Source organism: Erinaceus europaeus, chromosome 10 (assembly GCF_950295315.1).
Source record: "Erinaceus europaeus chromosome 10, mEriEur2.1, whole genome shotgun sequence".
Lineage (NCBI taxonomy): Eukaryota > Metazoa > Chordata > Mammalia > Eulipotyphla > Erinaceidae > Erinaceus > Erinaceus europaeus.
The window spans coordinates 77332503-77338462 of record NC_080171.1 but is presented as its reverse complement, the minus strand read 5'-3'; the positions used below and the strand labels follow the sequence as shown (position 1 = coordinate 77338462).

At 39.5% G+C, this 5960-nt stretch overlaps 1 non-coding gene across 1 annotated transcript; it reads right to left on the bottom strand.

Annotated features, from left to right (window-relative positions):
• Positions 1-5550: 5550 nt before the first annotated feature.
• LOC132541098 (small nucleolar RNA SNORA70) lies at positions 5551-5680 on the bottom strand. Its single transcript, XR_009552275.1, has one exon. It is a non-coding gene; the product is annotated as a small nucleolar RNA SNORA70 (small nucleolar RNA).
• Between the last annotated feature and the right edge of the window lie 280 nt (positions 5681-5960).

Genomic DNA, 5960 nt, shown 5'->3' with positions numbered 1-5960 from the left:
TGAGGATTTACTTAACTGAATAGCTTGATTTAGCTGCCTATAAGTAATTGATGAAGCATATAGTTTAACTTATTTATGGTTTTATGTCACTTAGTGGTGTAGATTTGGAGCGTCACTGGAGTTATATTCCACATAATTTATTTCAATTGTGGCACCAAGGTACTCAATAAAAGTAGGTGAAATTTTGTTGTTGTTGTTGTTTTATTTTTTTTTCCTTCTGTGGCTTGTTCTCATTTTATTCTTTTATTTTATTTTCAAGGGCATGAGCCTGACTGCCCTTGACTGGCCACATTTGTGAAAGTCTGCTACAAAGGCAGGGTCATGGATGCCCCTCCTTCCTACTGATGGCCTTCTCCAGAGTCTTTGTGCATAAGAATGGATGATGCCTAAGGAGGTGGTGTGGACTAGGGAATTAGAATGTGAAAGGAGAGGGCGAGCTGGGCTTAAAGGGATGGCTGCCCTAGGCCTGTGCTCATTGGACCAGGTCTGGTTGTGTGGTATTCACCTAGGTAACTTGTTGCCTGGAGGACAGCAATGACTTTCCCATGACAACACTGGAGCAAGGTCCCTGGCATTGCAAACCAGGCCAGAAATGATCGCCAGCTCTTGAATAGGTTTGGTGCTTAATGTGTCTCCATTTTCACTATAATCATTTCCCAAAAGGTGCTAGAGGAGGAGGGGCAGAAGGCACTCACCAGCTTCCCAACCTCTCCAGCTACCAGCTCCTTGACAACCTAACCTCTCAGCCCATCTGGATAAGCTGGAGCTTCCAGTTTTTATAGTTACTTGTTTTGACTTGACATTATGCTTTTTCAGTATGCACAGAGACAAAATACTGTGTTCAGAAAAAGTTAAAATATTTTATTCATTTAAACACATACACACACACACACACACACACACACACACACACACACACACACTCACACACACACCAGCAGAGCACTGCTCAGCTCTGGCTTATGGTTGTACTGCAGGAATGACAGTCTTATAGCATAACCATTATGCTATTTCTCCAGCCCTCAGAAAGTCTGAAGGAATTTCCTATATGGGTAGCATTTCATTATTCCCTTGACTCAGTTTCTTAAAAAAAATTCACATTTCACAAGTTTGATAGGATTTATATGATATCACACTGTCCTGAGATTCAAATTAATCCCCATAAATTATGAGATAAACACATTGTCTGCCTCAGGAAGAGAACACTTCTACTTCTAATTGATTTTGCTCCTAATAGTAAGTGGAGCCCCTCTCAGTGCAGACATAGTGGCAGCATTCCAGGGAGGGTTTGAAGACTCCAAGAAGTTCCCAAAACAAATTGTTTCTCCCCAGAGTTCTTTGAGATTCCAACTTTCTGGAAGCATTTTTTGGAGCTTTATATTAGTGTAGGTTCTCTATTTCTAATCAGGCTTGACATTGTGATAGAGAATCAAAACACATGAAATAAGTTTCCTTTCACAGTTAAGACCAGAGAAAAGCCCTACTCACAGTTTTTTATAACTCTTTTATTTTTAATTTTTAAATTATCTTAATTTATCTATTGGATAGAGACAGCCAGAAATTGAGCGGGAAGGGAGTAGTACAGATAGGGAGGGAGACAGAGAGACACCCTCAATACAGCTTCATAACTTGCACAGCCTTCCCTCTGGAGGTGGGGTCTGGGGGATGGAACCCAGGTCCTTGCACATTGTATGTAACATGTGCACTCAACCAGGTGGGCCACCACCCAGCCTCCTTACTCACAGTTTGTTTTTTTTTTAAGCGTAGTGAATGACCATCTTATGGGAAGTACAGGTTTTTGAACCTGAAAACTCTGTCTGTCTGTCTCCTAGACCACAGAAAGAGCCACTAGCCCAGCCAGATCTCATTTACTCACAGTTTTGAGGGAAGTTGGTAGCAGTACTTAGAAAAGAAGTCTCATAGTTAAGTTTGTTTTGCAAACATTGTGTTAAATCAAATTGAACAGGTCTCTTCTGGATTTCTTTTTAGAGACTAATATATAACTGCAACAAGTTAACTCTCATTATGCAGTGTTTATTTGACCAAGAAATCATACTTTTTATACAAAACAGAAGGCCTTATGTTTAGCGGATTGTATTTGGGAAGTTGGCCTAGAGCAATGTGGAAAGGTCCTTGAACAAGTTGTGTCATTTTTAATGCTCAGAAGAGTGATCTTTCTGTCTCTTAAAATTATATTACTTACTGATTATTATTGTTTCCTATTTTTCCCCTTTTGCTTCCCTTGTTGTTTTCCCGCTGTTGTGTTATTATTGTTATTGATGTTGTCATTGTTGGATTTTTGAATTTATTTATTGGGGGGACTGATGGTTTATAGTCAACAGCAAGATACAGTAGTTTGGACATATGTAACATTTATCAGTATTTATTTCCTTTTTAAAATTTCTTTATTGGGGGGTTAATGTTTTACATTTGACAGTAAATATAATAGTTTGTACATGTATAACATTTCCCAGTTTTCCATATAACAATACAACCCTCACTAGGTGCTCTGCCATCCTTTTTGGACCTGTACTGTCCCCTACACACAACCCAGAGTCTTCTACTTTGGTGCAATATGCCAATTCCAGTTCTGGTTCTACTTGTGTTTTCTCTTCTGATCTTGTTTTTCAACTTCTGCCTGAGAGTGAGATCATCCCATATTCATCCTTCTATTTCTGACTTATTTCACTTCACATGATTTCTTTGAGCTCCATCCAAATGGGCTGAAAATGGTGAAGTCACCGTTTTTAATAGCTGAGTAGTATTCCATTGTATATATATATATACCACAACTTGCTTAGCAACTCATCTGTTGTTGGACACCTGGGTTGCTTCCAGGTTTTGGCTTTTACAAATTGTGCTGCTAAGAACATATGTATACACAACACTTTTTGGATGGGTGTGTTGGGTCCCTTAGCATATTTCCCCTGGTGAGGAATTGCAGGGTCATAGGGCAGGTCCATTTCTAGCCTTCTGAGAGTTCTCCAGACTGCTCTCCACAGAGGTTGGACCAATTTACATTCCCACCAGCAGTGCAGGAGGGTTCCTTTGTCCCCACAACTTCTCCAGCATTTGTTGCTGCTACCTTTTCTGATGTATGATATTCTCACCGGAGTGAAGTGGTATCTCATTGTTGTCTTTATTTTCATTTCTCTGACAGTCAAAGAGTTGGAGTATTTTTTCGTGTGTTTCTTGGCCTTTTGGATCTCTTCTGTGGTGAATATTCTGTTCATGTCCTTTCCCCATTTTTGGATGGGGTCATTTGTTTTCTTGTTGTTGAGTTTGGCAAGTTCTTTATATATTTTGGTTATTAAACTCTTGTCTGATATATGGCATGTAAAGATCGTCTCCCTTCTTCTGTGAGGGGTCTCTTGGTTTGGGTTGTGGTTTTTTTGGCTGTGCAGAAGTTTTTTAATTTGATGTAGTCCCATAGGTTTATGCTTGACTTAGTCCTCTTTGTAATTGGATTCATTTCAAGATGCCTTTAAAATTTATGCTAAAAAGAGTTCTACCAATACTTTCCTCTAAGTGTCTGGTAGGGTCTGGTATAACATTCAAGTCCTTGATCCACTTGGAATGTATTTTTTGTTTGGTGAAATATAGTGGTTCAGTTTCATTCTTTTGCATGTTTCAACCCATTTTTTCCAACACCATTTGTTGAAGAGACTCACCTTTCCCCATTTTATAGTCTTGGCACTTTTGTCAAAGATTAGATGTCCACAGGTGTGGGGGTTTACTTCTGGGCTCTCAATTCTATTCCACTGGTCAGTGTGTCTATTCATGTTCAGTACCAAGCAGTTTTGATGACAATGGCCCTATAATACAATTTGAGATCTAGAAGTGTGATGCCTCCAGAACCATTCTTTCTTCTCAAGATTGTTTTGGCAATTCTAGGTCATTTCTGGTTCCAGATAAACATTTGTAGCATTTGTTCTATTCTCCTAAAAAATGTGCTTGGGATCTTGATGGGGATAGCATTAAATTTGTATATAGCTCTGGGTAGTATATTCATTTTGATGATGTTAATTCTTCCAACCCATGAACATGGAATATCTTTCCACTTTTTTGTGTCTTTTTCAATTTCCTTGAGTAGTGACTCATAATTTTCAGTATATAAGTCTTTCACTTCTTTGGCTAGGCTTACTCCTAGATATTTTATTGTTTTTGTTGTTATAGTAAAAGGAATTGATTTCTCGATTTCATCTTCTTCTAATTTAGTTTTTGCATAGAGGAAAACCACTGACTTTTGAATGTTAATTTTGTAGCCTGACACCTAACTGTATTGCCTGATGATTTCCAAAAGCTTCTTGCTGGATTCCTTAGGTTTTTCTATGTGTACTATCATGTCATCTGAAAATAGGGAGAGTTTGACTTCTTCTCTTCCAATTTGTATGCCTTGATCCTGCCTGATTGCTATGGCAAGATCTTCCAACATTTTGTTGAATTGTAATGGTGATAGTGGGCAGTCCTGTGTAGTACCTAATCTGAGGGAAAATGCTTCCAATTTTTCACCATTGAGTATGATGTTGGCTGTATGTTTGCTATATATAGACTGCACTATCTTGGGGAATTTTCCATTTATTCCATTTTTTGTAGCGTTTTGATCATAAAGGGATGTTGTATTTTTTCAAAGGCTTTCTCTGCATCTATTTGGTATGACCATGTAGTTTTTGGTCTTGCTTTTATTGATGTGGTATATCACACCGACAGATTTACATATATTAAACCAAGCTTGATTTCTTTCTTTTTTTAAAAAAAAAAATTAGATATATATTTATTTTCTCTTTTGTTGCCCTTGCTGCTTTTTGTTGTTGTTGTTGTTCTTGTAGTTATTGTTTTTGTTACTGATGTCTTCGTTGTTAGATAGGATAGAGAGAAATGGAGAAAGGAGGGGAAAACAGAGAGGGGGAGAGAAAGACAGACACCTGCAGACCTGCTTCACTGCCTGTGAAGTGACTCCCCTGCAGGTGGGGAGCTGGGAGCTCAAACCAAAATCCTTATGCTGGTCCTTGTGCTTTGCACCACATGCACTTAACCCCCGGTGCTACTGCCCAACTCCCTTTTTTTTAATGCAGGATCTTGATTTATTTTCATTGAGGTTCTTGATTTATTTTCATTGAGGTTCTTGATTTATTTTCATTGAGGTTCATTGAGGTTATTTTCATTTATTTCTGAGGTTCTCAGGAGTGCAGGGCCCGCCACTTGTCCAGGGGACTGTGTTTGGGTATGTATTTTACTCCACAGCCATCTGGGATGGGGTGATTTTCAGCCACCATGACTTCAAATTCATCTACATTAAACTTGGTGAAGCCCCACTTCTTGTGGAGATGTAGGTCTTCTGGCATCCAGGGAACTTGAACTTGGCCCTGCACAGGGCCTTGATCACATGCTCCTTGTTCTGCATCTTGGTGCAGATGGATATGATGACCTGGCCAATGTGGACTCTGGCCATGGTGCCCTGGGGGATCCCAGAAGCACCTCGTATCCCTTCCACAGTCTAAGGTTAGGGACAGCAGGAGGCGAGGCATAAAATGAACACAGAGTAGGAAGGGCTGTCTTGGGGTCCCTTAGAGCAGCCTGTACAAGTAACAGGCTGCATGCACTACCCAGGAGGCTGCTGTTTGCAGCCACTGCACACTGGGCACCATGGGCAGGGCAGTACGGTCAGATGTTTCTGTATTTCTGATCACAATTTTTTCAAACACTTTGTTCACTCCTGTGACTATTTCCTTAACAAGAGTTTGGATTTTGACCTTACAATTTTGTTGTTCTACCTTTACAGGTCTTTTAGCTGGACTCTTGTCCTGGTTCATTTCTCCAATATTTCTTCTTGTTGGTTTAACCATTCTGTATAATATGTCATGTTATGAGGTCCCTCTCTCAGTACTTTTCATATTACTGACCACTTGCCTGGATTGACTTGTATCTAAGTAAGGTACTTAAAGAGTTCACAGTTATGG